An 18,613-nucleotide genomic window follows, 5' to 3' on the forward strand; every position below is an offset into this window, starting at 1 on the left:
TAAAAATAAAGCCAAAATGACTTTTAATATCAATGTAGATATCTTAAGAGCAGTTGTAATGTTAAAAAGGTCAGTTCACCAAGGAGACTTAACAATGCTGTTTGTATGCCAACACAAAACACTTGAAGCAAAACTAATAGAACTAAAAGAAAGACACAAATCTACAATTACAATTGGAGGCTTCAACACCCTTCTCTCAGTAACTGTTAGAAGTAGAAAAACAGTATATGAATTGCTAATTTTAGAGAAGATAGACTAAAAGAAAATGGCTCATTCAAGGGAATAGACACCGTTTTTCATCTTTCATTTTTTAATAGTTATTAATCACATTTATTTTTTAAATGCTTACCTTATATTAAAAATATGTTGTCTTTTGAAAATCATGTAACTCAGTCTTTACAAATTCAATCCATGTTTTCGGACTTCTATTTTAATTTTAGAGGTAGTTTTGTCTTCATTTCTAATTCATTTTCAAAAGTCAGTAGTTCCTAATATTTATATTAAGATTTAAGTTTCCCAATAAATGTACAAAATCTGTATGAAGAAAACTGTAAAACACTTCTAAGAAACACAAAGCAGACTTGAACAAATTGAAAGAACTTCCATATTCTTGGCTAAGAATTAACTCTCATGAGGTTGACAGTTCTCTCCATATTCATGCAATTTTAATAAAAATGTCAACAAATATTTGTTCCAGAGCTGGAAAGTTCATCTTAAAGTTAATATGGAAATATGGGGAAAAACAAGGTTAGGAAAATCTACATGTTATATTTTCTGACAAAAATTGTTATCTAGCCTTGAATAATTATCTGTTATAGAAACCAAAAAATGAAAATAAGAAGTATTTTATATTGACTCATACATTCAACATTACTGGTGCTTTTCACTCCTTTGTGTAGATCCCAATTTCCATTTGGTATCATTTCACCTTTGCTTGAAGAGCTTTTTAAACTTCTCTTGTAGTAAAGATCTGTTGGCAATGATGTTCCTTAGTTTTTGTTTCTCTGAAAAATTATTTTGCTTTCAATTTTTAATATATTTGCTGGGAAAAGAATTCTGCTGAGTCTTTTTCTTTCAGTGCTTTAAAGATGTATCTCCATTTTTCTTTTGGCTTGCATTGTTTCTTGAGAAGTCTGCTGTGATTTCTATCCTTAGTCCTTTATGTGTCTTTTTTCCTCTGTCTGCTTTTAACGTTTTTTAATTATTATTATTATTATTGTTTTTCAGCAGTTTTGATTTGCTGTGTCTTGGCATAATTCTCTTAATTTTTTTCTACTTAGGGCACATTGAGCTTCCTGGATCTGTGGGTTCATAATTTTCATCAATTTTGGAAATTTTTAATGTTTATTCAAATATTTTTTTCTATCACCTCCTCTCTCTTTTCTTTTTGGAACTCCAATCACGTATGTGTTAGGCCACTTGATATTTTCTCAGATGTCTAGTCATTTTTTTTTTTTTTCATTCTTTTTCTCTTGGTGCTTCATTTTGCAGTTTCAATTCTTATATCTTAAAGTTCACTAACATTATCTTCTGAAGTTTTTAATTTGTTCTAAATCTCATATAGTTCACTTTTCATTTCTTACATCATTGTACTTCAGTAGAAGTTCCATTTAAATCTTCATTATATCTTTCATATCTCTCCTTATCATGGTCATGATTCCTCATATTTTCTTGAACATACAGAGCATATTTATATTAACTATTTTAATACCTTTGGTAATTACATTATCTTTTATTTCTGGGTCTGTTTCTACTGAATGATTTTTTTTTTATCATTGTAGTTTTTTACGAGTCATATTTCCTCAATTTTTTGGATTGCAAGAATTATATATTTTACACTATTAGTTTCCGGATTTTGTAGCATTAATTTAAATAGGGTTTTACTTTGGTATGCAATTAAGTTACGTATAATTGGTTGGATGCTTTTGAGGCTTGATTTTAAGCTTTGTCTTAGCATGTCCAGAGCAGCCTTATGCCAAGGCTAATTTAGCCTTACAACTAAGGTGATACCCATTCTGAGTATTATAATCAATGCCCCTTGCATCGCAAGAGCTTTCCACTCTTGTTGGTGAGAACACAAATTATTTTCATCCCTATGTGAGCATTGGAATTGTTCCCCTAATTACTTTCCAGCCTTCGGTAGTTTCCTCTCACATGTACCTAGATCGATCCTCAGCTAGACTTGAGAGGACCTCTCTGCAGATCTCCAGAACTTTCTTTCTCTGTAGAGCTCCCTTTTCTCTAGTACTCTGTCCCACAAACTCTAGCTGCTTTGCCTCCCCAAACTCTGATCATTGTCTCCTCAACCCAGTGAGATAGCCAGGCTTTATTTGCATTCTATTGAGTTTCAGATTGGAAGATGTCTACAGACAGTAAACTCATGTAATTATAGGACTCGACTTGTTTCTTTTCTCTTAGGGATCACAGTCCTATGCTTCCTATTGTACAATGTCTAAAAATGGTTGCCTTATTTTTCTGTTTTTGCTTTTTCTTTCTAGTAATTTAAGTGGGAGGATAAATCTGGACCCTGTTACTTCATCTTGGTCAGAGGTAAAGGTCTATCACAGCTTTTATTAGGCCTTTTGATGCCTTATGCAGTGGTCGTGACACCCTCCACAGGTAACATCCTCCAGAATTGAGAAAGCCAAATTCATGCTAAGCCAGCAGAGCTACATTTTCATACCAATCAGGCTCCATTTTCATACCAGCTGGGCTCCATTTTCATAAGGATAGGGAGAGGGTGTTGGCAAAGCACAAACAGTTCCCAGGTGTGACTGACAATCGCTCTACCTCTAATTTTCTACTTTTCTGAAAGTTCACTCCCTGATTTTGATTTAATATCATTTAAAAGAGTGGTTCTGATACCACCTTTGCTTTAAGAACTACAATTAGAAGTCCACTTCTCCAAACATCTTAAAGCAAAGATCTGTGGTTGTTAAACTTTCTGTATTCTTATATATCTGAAAATATCTTTATTTTATCATCACTCTTAAGTGATAGTTTGACTGTCAAAGATTTCTAGGTTCAAAGTTTTGTCGTTATTATTTTACCTCAGTAAATTGAAATTTTTTTTCCCTAATGTTAGTGATGAGAAATCTAATGATAACATTTTCTCACTCCTTATAGTATTCTGTGTTTTCTCTATAGAAGCTTGATGATTTACTTTGCTTTACACAAGTTTAATCATGAACCAGGATATGAATTTTTTTGGATATGAATTTTAAAAAATTAATTTTGATCAGCATTTGATCGTTTAAAAACTGATGACACGGGTCTTTTAAAAATTTTTCTGCCAAATCGTTAGTTATTTTCTCTTAAGATATTGCCCACCTACCATTCTCTTTACTCTTTCCTCCTGAAAATGTATGTCCCAAGTGTCTCTTAACATGTCTTTTTTATATCTTGGTACTGGGAGCTTTCTTCAGTTCCATCTTCCTGCTCATGAATTTGCTTTATAATCTGTATTTTGTCTTCTGCTATTTTGCCCATCTTCTGTTTAATTTTAAATTTAGTTTTTATTTCTAAGATGTTTAATTGATTATTTTTCTTAACTACTAGGTTAATGTTTATGTTTCATTACCTATTTTTGTTTGCTTGTTGATTTCCTCCCTTATCTCTTTGAAAATATTAAATTTTTTCACTTACTATTTCTAAACTAGATTTCTATATTCTGTCAAGCATTTGATGATCAGTTTCTCCCTTAGATTGTGTGAGGATAATTCAACCTACTTCATAGAGTTGTGAATATGAGTTTACATAATTTTTTTTTTACTCAGAAGAGTAGCTAGCCATACAATAAGTCTATTTTTTACCACTTTTTTCAAGTCATGTGACTATATTCCTTTTTTGATTATCATTCATATTCTTATCCTTGCCCCTTCTACTTTGAGCCATCTTTTATTTTAAAAAGAAAGAAATGAAAACTGTACTTATCATTCATTCCTTCTCCCAATTGTTTTCCTCTCCTATTTTTAATGGTTTCTAACTAGAGATTCTATAACATCACTCAAGATAAGAAAGGGTCTCTTGGTATATCTTCTGGTTGACCAGAAGAAGTTTCTCTTATAGTCTATATTTATTTAAGGAAAGCCTAAACTTACCTCCTGTGTTGATAAATTGCCTCACTAAACCTAGTTGTTGAGGTGATTACTTTTCTCAATTATATAATTATTTGTATTGAGTTAACACAGGTAAAATGCTAGCACAGTGTGCCATGTATATAGTGAGTTCTCAGTAAAGTTGGCTGCTACTACTGTTGTTAACATCTTCACCTTTTTGAAAAGAGAAGAGTAATTAAAGTCAATGACATTCTTTAAATATCTTATTATGCTAAGATAGCAACTATATGTTTTCTTTTTTCACCAGAGAACATAATGAGAAGAGAGAATGCTAACTGTGACTTGAGGGCTTCTATCTTTAACATTTAAGAGTGATGCAAGGAAGACTTTCTATAGATTTTTAAGGACTGTAAAAATAAGATTGTCCTCAAAGGCAATAAGAATGACTACATAAAATCAAATCTCTTCTGATCCTGTGCCTTCTTCTAGTATTTGGTAAATATACTCTTACAATCTATCCTAAGGAAGTATTCTGAAATACACAGAAAAAATTTTTGAGCATAAAGATATCTAAAATGTCTTTCTATTTATATTTGTTTAAAAACCATGAGTATTTTATGCAGTTATTCAAATAATATTTGAAGACTCAAAGTGGGAAAATGCTTATTCTGATGTCAGAAGAAAAAGGTGGGATAAACTGTATAGAGTGTCATTTCAGATACTAGAATAGTTTCATAGAAAAAAGACAGAGGAAATTCAACAAAATATTAACTGTGATTGGTTTAGAGTGATATTTTTCTGTATATTTTCTCATATTTTAATTTTCTTCAATGACTATGCTTAAATAATCAAAGAAATAGAAAAAAATTATGGGTTAGTATTAGCTGCACAACTTGACTTACAAGTTATTCAAATCACTTGAGATAGAATATGTGAAAACATGTAAACTATAAACTGAAGTAAGATAAATTATTATTATCAATAACTGATGGGTAATAGAATTTTCTTCTTTTGAATTCTCAGGAGAGCTCTCTTTTTGGCTAGTTTTACCTAATTTATTTTTGTCAATACAAAGAGGGTTCCAAAACACTTGGAAAATCTCCCTGAAGAAAATAAACTGTATTATCTGTTTTGTTATTGCTTTGAACTATTACAGTGATGATAATAAACACAACCCTTTAAGCTAGATTTACCTCCTGTCCCTACACCCAGGCAGTAGCAGTAACTACCTCAAAAAAAAAAAAAAAAAAAAAAAGAGAGAGAGAGCAAGAGAGAGAGAGAAAATTATTGAGATTTAAAATATAGTTTTGCAACAACTTTTATAAAAGGTGAGTTAGTTTGGTATTTTCATGGGCAAAGAAAATACCAAAATTCACATGAACAAATGTATGCCTATTAAGCAACACATTAACTGCAAGTGATTTCATATGTAAATTACCCATAATTTGAATGCAATTTTCTAAATTTTTTTAATGTGAGTCGTTCCAAAAGTTCTTTGGTGTTTAATAACATGTGCTATTATTAAGACAGTTGTTAAAGTGCAGATGTTTTGTTCAGTGCCTGACCCTTTCAAGATACTGCCTAAGAGAATGCTATTACTTACAATTGAAGATAACTATTTCTGGAACTCCTGGCTTCCTCCTCTACACCAATATGTGTCTGACACTTTAGTAGGCAATAGAGATCCAGTAGTGAACAAGGCAGATACAGATCCATCCTTGGGTTGTGTGGAGTCTAGTCACACAAGTATTTGAGCGTCTAGTGTGAAGCCAGCCCTATCCTGAGAAATTTAGGGTTCCCAAAGGAAAAGATACTCCATATGCTTGAAGAGCTTTTCAGTTCTTATCCTCTTGAATGGTATTTTCCTGAAAGGAATTGAGAACAACCAGAGTCAGTCAGCTCCTTTCCATTTAAGTCTAGGAGCCCATCTTAAATAGAGGAAAATCCAGGTGTCAGAAAATTGATTTAAAAGAAAAGATACTAATTTTTGCCATAAAGTTTTAGAATTGTGATGTATTCAATCATATTTTTGAATAAACTAATGCTGTTTTGCCATATTCTTTAACGGTCATTTCAAAAATGCAGACACATGGGTTATGTAAATTCTCACTAGATACACAGCATAAATAAACATGATAGTAGCTAAATCAGTAGAGGCTATTTTTTAATTTGTGTAGATTTAATGTCCTCTGAAAGAGTCTCTCATTTATTCAAAAAATAACTAATAGAGTTTTATAGTATAGAATTTTCAAATCTCACAATAGCTATTATTCATTTATTGTTAAGTATTATTTATTTAATAGTAACTTTATAACATTGCACTTAACCTTTATAAAGGTTTATGAAAAGTTTGTGGATAGGAGTTTTTCACAGAAGGACTCTTCTGTGGACATTCTAATATGAATAAAACAATTCTAAAACAGGTTTACTAATGATATGACTATTTCAGAAGTCATGTTAGAATGGAATTTTAGAATAGGACTTGTATTTAGTAATTCACTTTTTTATGGGTTAAGAATATGGGGGAAATATGTAACACTAAGTTATCTGGGGAAGAAATGGCTTGCCTTTGGCAAAATGAGAAACTCCACTTTTCATTTATTAAACCCCTGTTTCTGCCATACCAATTCTCACCTTCAATCCCCATCCTGCCCCTATGTGTTTCCCTCATCCATTTCCTATACTATGGAGAATTTTGTTAAAGTAGTATTCCTAGAGAAAGTCATACCACTATGTGTACCGAGGCCTACTGCAAAAGCAGTCTATTCTACTCCATGTGGGTTCTCATTGCTGCTTGACAATCTCGATATTGAGCTCCCATTTATTACCTAGCGCACTTCCCTTAGTGGTTACTTCAGGTCTCTCTGCTCACACATCTAATTCATTACTTACCCTTTCCATTCTCACCAAATAATAACTATCCTATTTCACTGAGAAATTCACAGCTAGCTAGTTGTGCATTCTCATTTTTCCTTATTTCTACCTTAAAGCAGCAAACTTTATTATCTACCATGTACCAGGCACCATGCTTGGGCAGTGGTATATCAAAAGTTATTTAGCGGATTGATCTTTGTATACACCATACCTAGCACAGTTCCTGGTACACAGGAAGTGCTCAATAAATGTTGAAATGAATGTACGTATTCATGAAAATATAGGTCTAACGGCTGAGATATTTTAGGTAGAGGAGGAAGAAAGTAAAGAAGCATACAATAGTTATTGTTACCTTAGATGTTCTTTCCTAGTAAAGAAGGATGGTTCCTATCACCAAGGAAGAGTTGTATTTTTATTTCCAAGGCTAAACTCCTCATAACATTCCTTTCTACTTCCTCTGTGAACTTTATTTGATTCAAAGGACAACTTCACTCTAACTACACCCCACCCCACCCCACCCCCAAAAAACCCATCACCATCATCAACAACTCAAATTCAGACTCTGCTGACTATAAACATTTTATTTCATATCTCCCTTTTGGATAAGTGGTCTGCAAATTGCTATAGTATACTCATTTCCTTGCCACCCATATTGCCCCCTTACATTCATTTTGTCTGTTTTATTACTCTCAACTATACCAGTTGAAATCTCCCCTATTTTTAATACTCACCTCTCCCACCAAGCCTTCTCTGGCCTCTGTAACTGAAAAGTTCCTTGAGAGCGCCAGCATAGTCTGTGCTGCTCCTATAACATATAGCCTAACCTGCCCTCTACTTCTATGCAATACCATGGGTTTCATTTTCATAACAGGATCAGGGTTCAATAAATAAATATTCATTGAATGAGCATTGATAAGTTGAATGCCTTAGATGGAGATGGCAAAAAAAGTCAAAGTTATTTTTTTACAAAATAAACTTTTTTTCTATAATCACTCTAATAAATTCATTTTAAATGCTGTTCCTATTCATGTCTTGCCATTAGTGTGAATGAAGTTATCAGCAATTTGTCTAGTTTTTGTTTTAGCTAGGATGATAGTATTAGAAATGGTGGTAGTGATATAACCTTAGTTCTGTCCCTCTATTGTGGGAGGATACTAATGCCTTAATATCATACGTGTTATTAAAGTTTCGATTTCTCCAAGGAAACTTCAAAGGAATTGCAGGTCACTTCTTAAAGATTGGTTTCTGAACCAGTTCCAAAGACTACTAATGGGAATTTCTGGTTTGCTTCCTAAAGGTTCGGATATTCTTAATTTTGCTATTTTCTTTCTGGTGGTATTGGTTATCGCTGTACTTTATCAAATAGCATTCCCTTTCAACTGAGAATGAAGAGCTTCTTGGATAAAGAACTTGTAAAAATCAGGTACAATAATAAAGTCATGAATGGTTCTTGGAATTTACTAAAATGAAATGCTGCATCTAAGTGCAATATAAGTGCAAATCTTAGTCATATAAGATCATTATCATAAAGTAATCATCGTGATTAAAAAAACTCTAATTGAATCATTCTTTCCAAAAGATTGGAATTCTAAGAATACTCCTCAGAAGCTCTCAAACTTAATATGGAGCAGGAAATATTGCAATGAGTCCTCAAGAGTGAGAAATAAAAAACAGTTGTGCCTCTCTTTCATTATGCTTTTAAATCATTTCATTATTCATAACTATATAGTACTTATGTGTGGTGAAGAATGTAGTCATAGGGGAATGTATCTGTCAGCATAGTGGTATATAAAAAAGAATAAAAGTAAAAACAAAGTAAGCATACTCAGTAGGTTCTCATGTTTCATATTCAAAACCTTGGATATATATTGCTTTTTTGAACAAATATAAGACAAATTTTAAAAATGCATATTTATGCCATAATTAGATAAAGCTATAAATAAAATGTAAAATAATGTGTATCGATGCCATGAATAGGTAAAGACAATTCTTTAGAAGATTAGTAAAGTGAGACTTGTGATTTCTTATTTTGACTCCCTGGACAATACCAACAGCAAAACGATGCCAGAAATATGCATATCATTCTGCAGCTGCATTTGCAAGGATACAAATTATATTTTAGTATTTAATTAGAAATATTACATGTATAAAAGTTATGAAAATCTACCACTAAACTCTGTGGTGATTAAGATATTAGTGGAGTTTGTGATCAGTATAAAATTTCAAAATTCCAAAATTATATGCAGAGTTTGAAGGTACAATGCATACCAAAGAGGAGAAAGAAGAGGAATTGTAAACAACTCAACAAGAAGATGTTTGAAGGATCTATTAAGGTTGATTTTTCAACCACCAGTTTAAGAAACAAAATGCCTAATCTTACCCACTTCTGGATCATATTTAAAGATGCTTTAATTTAGCCAGTCATTCTGTTTTTCAGTCTTCTCATATCTTGACATTCTGAGTCCCATGCTGTTCTTAGTAAGATATTGTATCAGGCAGCATAGGATAAGCTATGCTGCAGCAATAAATCTTAGTGGCTTAAAACAAGACAAGTTTGTTTCTTGCTCCTGTTACATGTTCATCATGAGTTGGCTGGGGACTCTGCAGAACATTACTCCCATTTAGGGATGCTAGCTGAGGAAGGGACTCCATCTCCATTCTTCCACAATAACTGCAGAAAGGAAATGGTAAATATCAACACTGTTAAAGCTTCTTCCTAGAAGTGATATTTGCAACTTCTGATCACATTAATTGAGTAAAGCAAATCATGTGGCCATACCAACTTCAAATGGAGTCAAGAACTACCGGTAATCCTCTCATTTGCTCAGGAGTAAAGCTAGAAATATTTCACACACTAATGAGTTCCACAGCCACCTGAAAAAGATTAGTGATAGCAACTCTTCCAATTCATTCTATGTTCAAGCTAGATTTGAGTATGGATTCCCTTCTAAATGTAGACCTAGAAGGATATCAATGGGTGATAACTTTCTTCAAAGACCAAATGTGACAGAATATTATACGGAGAATTAGGATAAACTTTTATTTTTCACTCATTCCTTTATGGGTTCATGGTCTTCTTTTGCCCCCATGGAGGCAAACCTAAGTCTGGGCTCCATGAAACAATTGGAGGATGAGGCAGACTATCATATCATTCAAATGAATGATGATAGGCTACATAATAAAGTAACAAGGGCAGATGAAATTAGGTGAAGGATCAGTGTTGAGTGGAGTGAGTTAAGAAAATTTCCTTGAAGAAAGCGTACCATTAGGTGAATATAAAATACTAGGTATAGGTTAATAGAAAGAAGGAAAGTGGGTATTTCTAGTAAAAAATGCAGAAACTAAGAGGCCAGAAATGGGAATGAGCAAGAAAGAAGCAGAGATGAGATTTGCTTAGCTGAAGTAAAGGGTGAAATTCGAGTTTGAAGTGGCACATTAGGATCAGTTTTCTGTAAATTTGAACACTGGGCTAAAACGTTTATATTTGACCTGATAGGCAACAGTGGGAAACTGTGGATTCGACCAAAGCCAGAATAAAAGAGTGTTTTAAGTTGCAGGAGATTTTAGGATACACTTAAAGAAGAAATTCCTAAGAGGTTTTGTTTTCTCAAAAAAAAAAAAAAAAAATCTTGAGAAAGCTGAAGGCAGGATTCTTCCTAGGCATTAAGGAGTTTCAATCTGGTTGGAGATATAGACCATGGCTTCGAGGTAAAAATAGTCTTTGGTTAAAATTTTCAAGTATAAATTTGGTCACTGCTAGAAATAGTAATGAAAAATAAAACTCTAATTCAACTATCCAAAAAAGTTTTGGTTATTCTACTTGGAGATAAAAGATTGATTTAACTTAACATTACAATGATAAAACACACACATCTATTATAAAATATAAATATGTACATATACTACCTAACAAAAGAGCATATTGTGTTTTCAAATATGAATTAATAAAAATTAATTTTGTTCTATTAAAACATGAACCATGGTTTTGTAGGAAAAGCAGGGTCTTTAAAAGGAGAGAGATCTAGGTTCATATCCAATTCTGCAACTTAATAGAATAGAGAAGGTTAAACTACTCCATCTTCTGGCACCTCAGTTTCCTCACCTGTAAAACGGTGATAATAATAACACTTCAGAGTGTTGTTCTGAAGATTAAACGATAAAACATATATAAAGTACCTAGTGTATAAGGGGCATGGTAGCAATAATGGCAATGGCATATGTAAACAATTACTAAATAGTATTGAATCGAACCAAATTTAAGGAATGTTATCTCTTTTTATATTTGTAAGAATTATAAATTAATAATCCTAATTTACTAAACATTTATTAACTCAAGTAAACCCTAAATTTTATTTTTATTCTAGAAATAAAAAGAAGTAATAAAAAAGAAAATAAAATTTAAGTCAGAGTATGCAGAGTTATCTTTCTAAAGTGTTCATGAACCTTGATTGGTTTTGTCCCACTTAGCAGAAGTTTTCTCTTCCCACTCCAAGTGCAGAAACATTCAGCAGTGACCACTTCTCAAAACTGTGGAGAGCAATGCAGTCATGTTTTATAGATGAGAAAATTATACAAAATATGGAGCACTCAATAAGTTAGTTGAAAAAGCAGTACTTAACCTCATGGCATTTGTTTTATATACTGTGTTGATTTTGTTGTCCCCCAGTAGTTTTATAGTGCCTTGCCTTATAGAGGAAAAGTTATGCTTATGAATGCATCAATCTTTAAATTGTATCCCTAGGACCATATTTAGACAATCTAAGATCCTTGAAGATTTAATCATATCCCAAAATTGGGTTCCTTGTTTTTCCTCATAGCTGCTCCATATTTGAGTATGGGAGATGTGAGAATATTGTAGTAAATAAAATGAAAATGAAGAGATAAAATAGAAATTCATATTTAACAAACTTAAGGCAGTAATCATGAAATTTTAGTTTGAAAATGTCTTTTTAAATTTTAGTTTAATTTTTCATTTGAAAAATGTCCTAGGTATATGCTAATGGGGCCATTGGCTTCATGGAATATTAAGTATTAATACCTGATATTTCCTCCAACTGGGTACATCAGCACAGCATGGAACTAATGTTCTTAGTCTAAGCAAATATGAATGCTGAAGTATCTATTTTGGTGGTTTCTTAAGAGACGGTTCAGAGTTTCTGCTTTACTGGCAAATTGTTCACCCTACGACCACTTTGGTATTATTGATCACATATCTTGAAATGGAATATGCGTGTGTGTGTGTGTGTAGAAAAAAATCACATTAGTTGACAAAGTAAATTCTTTGTGACTCAGTTGGACCATGTACGTATTTCAGCATTACTGTGTGAAGGGCTTTTGGGGTAGATGCATTTGACGAGCCACTGAGAATAAACAACCTTTATTATTAGACATGAGTGCTGCTATGTCATACAAACAAACAAAAAAATCCACCCCCTGCGGGAAAGGAAAAAAAGAGAGAGAGAAAGAGAAAGGAAAAAAAGCACAGCTTAAATGATAGATTTTGTAAATGTTCTGCTGTTTTATAATTTTTCAGTTGCAACTATAGTTTCCTTTTTCTTCTTTCTACTTTTATACACACAGCCCAGAAGACAGACATTTGGCAAGCCATAATAGACTGCTCCTTTCCCAGGTATCTCCTGCTTGTTTCCTTTATCTGTGAATAGGAAATGGCTTAAAGGCACCTGTGTGATGAAGGTCCCAGGGGCAGCTGCCTGACTAGTGAATGCCTGATTATGTGTTAACATGCTTTGTCAGATATTGGCAGAATCTGTTCTCTTCTTTTGCCTTTTCAGCAAGGGTACCATTGACAGCCTGGCTACCCATTTATAGAAATGTTGTCCATCAAACTGTGAGGAAGGACAATAGTGTTTTTCTGTGGCCAGTGACTGTGGGAAACTTTTCTTTGGCTATTCAGGCAATTTTTGTAGCTTGCTCTGAAGAGGAGAGACTGATGAGTGCAAAAAGTACAATTAAGCAAAGCCAGACTTCAATTGAAGGCTCTAGTGTAGTCTGCTGTTCTCATTTTTTTTTTTTTTTAATTTAGAAGGGAAAAAAAAACCCCTATGGGTTTTCACGTTGCTGTGTGGCATTCAGCAGGGGGCTATTACAATCCTAAATTTTTTTTTCTAGACCACCTAATTCTAAGTTAAAATTAAATGTAATGAGAGCCACTTGGAGTTCTGAATATTTTAAAGCATAATTCCCACAGAAGGGATTCGACCTAAACTGCAGTGAGCATCAGTTGGCTAATTATAGCTGCATTTTATATTACAGCAGGTGTCAGATGCAGTCATCTCAATAAAGTCCACATAATACTCTGGGAAATAACAAAGAGTTTTCTCTGAATGTGGGTACTAATTTCTGCTAGGTGTCATATGAGCCTTGATACTTCTTATTGGCATTAACAAGAGCACTGCGGCACTCAGAAATGCTTTTTGCTTGGGTTGAATTGATACTGTAAAGCACTTACCAGTCAGACTTGGCAGATGTCAGTAGTTAATACTAATGTTGCAGAGGTCGGAATATAATGCAAAGAGTCTTATGTAAATACTCTTAGATGATGGGCTGGTTTTGAGAAGGCGCCTGAGCACTGCACCAACTCACTTAATGGAAGTTAAATAGATAGCAGTGGGGTATCTGCATTTACTTTGGCTCCTGCTTTATTGCAAATCCTCCAGAAGTGAAGGGCAGATGGTAAGGCAGTAAACTAGGTGAACAAAATTCACTGGACTTGGATAAGGACCTATATGCTCACCGTACTTTCCTTGAACTTGTGTGGGTGATTCAAATGACTAAAGTGATAGTGCGAAAGCATGCCTGAAGATAGGGACTCTTGTGCATTTCCAACAGATAAAAAGTTAGCAAATATGTCTGCAGCTGAAATACATTTGGACAATGGGCTAGGCAAAAGTCATGTCACTTTAAAATTGTTCTGCACTGCTCCATTCTTCTAGGAGATTTACAGTTTATTTAGCCTATTGTAGTCACATTGGATCATAGCAAAACAGAGTACCTATTAAAATCTTATTAGAAAATACCAACTGAGATATGACAAATGTGAACTCTTTACACACATTCCACTCCAGGATCAACACTTTATTTTAAATGTAATTCAGAGCTAACAAAGCAAAGGCAGTTGTCCTTAATTATAATCTCCCAAATCAACTTTGCTTTCTCATTTTGGCAGGTTACAGTTTATGTACATCTCATAGCAAAACCTGTAGGATGCTGTCGGCAATTAGGCAGGACTTCAAGGAGTTTAACATTCATTCAACATTGATTTAATCAATAATTGAGCAGTGGTATGAGCAAAGCACTGTTAAGCCCAGTGAACTCTAAGATGAGAAAGAGGACACAGTGTCTGTCTCCAGTGTGCTGACCATCTAATTACAAAAGCAATGTCCCTCATAGCTCTTTTAAATATTTCTGTTAATTTTCATTTAAATCGATATGTCTATAGATTTTGATAAAGTTCAGGACCTAAAGTTCAGGAGCACAGGTAGTCTGCTAATGGCAATTGTTTCCTTAGAGTACTCAATAATGTCCAATTGTTTTTAATACCTAAAGCCTCAGTTGTAGATAATTTTTATTTCTTATTTTTCTTACAGAAATGAAATATTTCTTTATTGTAGGAAATTTAAGAAACATATAATATACAAAAAATGAATCTATAATTCTACTACATAGGCTCAGACAACATTATTAATATTTTAGTGTGTATAATGCTTATTCTCTGTTCTTTCTTCATATATATAATGTATATGTATATACGTATACATTTTAAATAATGAGATTATACTATTTTGTAACTATATTTTTAAAACAAACTTTATAATAAACTTAGACTATCTTTTTATGTTATTATATGTTCTTCCACAACATAATTTTTACTGATTATGTAATAGTCTAGTGCATGGGTATGCTACATTTTATTTTTAAATTTACCGTTATTGTACATTTAGCTTATTTCCAACTTTTTACTGCTATAAACCATGCTATAATGAACAATATTATAGCTAGATTTTTTTTCTAAGTCCATGATAATTTGCTTATTCCTGATACTGGAAAAGCTGGATCTGAGGACATGTGCAATCTTTAATTAAAGATTTTAATTAATTGAAAAGCATCTTCAGATTTTAAGGCACTTTTTATAAAGAAGATAAATATCTCTACTAGGAAATTCTTTACTGCTTTCCCTCTAGGTCTGATATTTCAATTGTTGAAAGACTTTAAAGAGTTTAAAATACGAAATTGCGAATAAAATAAGATCTTTCTAACTAGGAAATTTACAGCTATTATCTGATTCATAAACAGGTGGTTTCTGTTTATGAATCAGATAATAGTCATGAGATCTCATGAACTATAAATATGCAGTGGCTAGCAGCATAGTGTGAATATCCATGGTACTGGTACCATTATTTAGACCTTTCTATGGAAAGAGTTCTGGTGTATATTGAAACATGTATGCGTGCATTAATTAATGCCATGCTTTTAATATCATGAATTTAAATAAAGTGAAAAGGCCATTAGTCTTGGTCTACCTCCAATTTAATCCATCCAGTTCCAACTGGCCTTCACTGTAGTTTAGAATCTTTTGGTACATCAGTTTTTATCATGCTTCATGTAATAATTATTCCAAGCCACTTTATTTTTCCCCAGGCTAATTCAAGAAGACTCATAGAACCAAAGAAAGATTAAAGCCACTAATTTCTATGTTTTGCATTGATAGCAAAATAATGTGTATTTTGACTTAATAGAAAATTAGGGAGAGTAAGTGATCTTGAACATATTGTTGGGCTTTAACTTCTTTCCAGGTGCCCCTAGAGAACTGTAACAATAATCATTGAACTTAAAGAAGTGGGAGAGGTTAGTTGATCGTATTAATCCTGCAACTAACCCTCACAGAGAGCTGAGACAATCCTACTTTGGAATACTTTCAGTTAAGTGTCTTATGTCCTCCCTAAGTAATGCATTCCACAATTTAATATAGTCTCCTAAATTCCTTAAGTTATTTCATGTAGTAGACACATATTAAGATTGTTACCTGATATTTGCATTCCTACAGTAGTCTGTCTGGGCTACTATTCTACCTCATTTTGGGAGAACCACTTCTCCACCTCTAGACATTAGTGGATTTTAATAGCTGAGTGTGATCATGGAAAGAGTAATATATCCTGAGATATACTCCCTGAGGAGCAACATCAGAGGCTTAACACTGTGGGGGAATATAATAAATAAACTAAATATAATAAAATAACTAAATATAATTTTAAAAACCCTAAAATAATCCAACCGGTCCAAATAAACAAGCAAATAGCAATAAAAACTCCAGAGCGGGGTATCAGTACCTGTTTTGCATAATCCTCCTCCCTAGACATGATGATTGATTCAAGGATGAGCAAAATACCCAGGGCAGGGTCCAAGAGAGCCTTCTCCTGGCATGATTTACTGGGTAGTATTGGGTAAGATTTCTCTCCTATCTGTTTGAGATCTGAGGATGTGATCCTAGGGAACCAAAGAAAAATATTGACAGACTTCGCTTGAGCGTTTACACATGACAGTCCATAAAACCTTCTAGTTTTTGTTTTAGTGACTACATAGTTCTCATTTTAATTTCAGCTTTCAGGTTAATTAATTCTGTCATGCATTCTATTAGCATTTACTGATGTTTTCCTATATGCAAGGGACGGTACTAAGTCCTGTAGAGCAGTGGTCCCCAACCTTTTGGACACCAGGGATCAGTGCCCCTATGAGAATCTAATGCCTGGTGATCTGAGGTGGAGCTGAGGTGGTGATGCTAGTGCTGAGGAGAGCTGCAAATACAAAAGAAGCTTCGTTGGCTCGACCCCCACTCACCTCCAGCTGTGTGGCCAGGTTTCTAGCAGGCCATGGACCAGTACCATACTTCCACCCAGGGGTTAGCATACCCTGCTATAGAGTAGTAAAGAGCTATCCTACCTTGAAGAGGCTTCCAACTCGATAATAATCATCATAGCAAATACTTACATACCTGAGCATTGTTCTAAGTGCTTAACACATTTAATGCTCAGCACAGCCCTGTGAAACAAGAGTTATTATTGCCTCCATTTTATGGATGAAGAGACTGAATCACAAAGGTTATGAGTAGCATGTCCACTGTCCCACAGCTAGGTGATAGAGCTGGAGTTTAAACCTGAACCCCACTCTTAACCTCTATTCTGCCGCCTCTTCTGGTAGTAAAGGCTAAAACTATCACAAGAAGCCTTCACATTATAAAGCAGTCATCCATTCAAATTATGTTCTTTATACAGTAAGTTTCAGAAGCAGCAGATCTTAATCGTACCTGTATAAAATGAATCTATAAGTTGTTCAAGTATTTATATATGCAGAAACATAACATGGAGATAAACAGCTTTATTTACATGTTTAGCAATTAAAGCTTCACCTTATGAACACAAGCTTCTTTAGTGTTTTCTAACATTTAACCACTTTTTTTCTGATTCTAACTGGAATACATTTATTTTTCATATACAGAAAATCTAAAAATCACTCGTAATTTTACCATTGACATGTGCCCATTGATAATATTTATTATTTAGTTCATAGTATAATCTTGTAATTTTAATTTTTGTTAGGTAGAACAATAATGCCAGTAAATCCTATTTCTCTATTTTGCCATGTATGAAAATGTTGATTCTAATACATCTTACAAAGTTTGTATTCCAACTTAGCTTTAAAGGTATGCTTTTAAGTATTGGGGTTTTTGATCGTTTACGCTGAGATTGGTTGATACCATATCTAGCTGAATTAACATTAATTACTAAAAATCTAAGAGTGTGCACTAATTATACATTTCACAGCTATTATACCTCATTGAATTAGCGCCTCTTGTTGGATGCCCATAGGCAAGGCAGGTAGAGCACTCCCTACTTGAGAAACACCAATCAAACTCCTTTCCTTCAAGAAATGATTTTCCCTACCTTCTGTTAGAAATATTTTTTAAAAATTAAGGGTGTTTGATTTTTAAGATTTCATTACTGAAAGGTGAATATCATGGAACCTTAATAATTCGAACTAGTATCAACCAATGTCTTTTTAGTATGTTAACTAGAATTAGTTGAGTTAGTGCTCTGGAAAGGAAACAAGTATCTGGGAGTGAGGAGACTGAGAGTAAATGGAAGTTTAATAGTCAAGTGGCTTGTTTCAAATTCTGCCTCTCCTATGGCTTGATTGTATCCGAGTTCTCTTTACCTCAATTTACATGTCGAGAGAGTAGGAGACCCTCCCTTTTACTGTCCCTGACGTAAGCTGCCATGAAGTAAGTGGCATGTCGAAGGGGCTCACATGGCAAGGAACTGTGGGCAGCCTCCAGGAGCTAAGAAACGAAAGCCTCAGTCCTAAAGCATCAAGGAAATGAAGTCTAACAACCTGAGGGAGCTTGGAAGCAGCTATTTCCCTAGTGTAGCCTATGAGGAGACCACAGCACTGGCTGACACATAGAATTCAGTCTGATGAGACCCTGAAGCATAGAACCCAGTTAAGCCAGGCTTAGACTCCAGACTCACAGAAACTTGAAATTATATGTATTGTTTTATTGCTGAGTTGTGGCAATTGTTATTCAGTGTAGAAAACTAATATAGTTATGAGAGTCAATTAAAAACTGAGAAACTATTCTAGATTAACAGTGACTAAATACATGCATT

The sequence above is a fragment of the Pteropus medius genome, unplaced genomic scaffold (assembly GCF_902729225.1).
Source record: "Pteropus medius unplaced genomic scaffold, Ma_sr-lr_union100, whole genome shotgun sequence".
NCBI classification, from domain to species: domain Eukaryota; kingdom Metazoa; phylum Chordata; class Mammalia; order Chiroptera; family Pteropodidae; genus Pteropus; species Pteropus medius.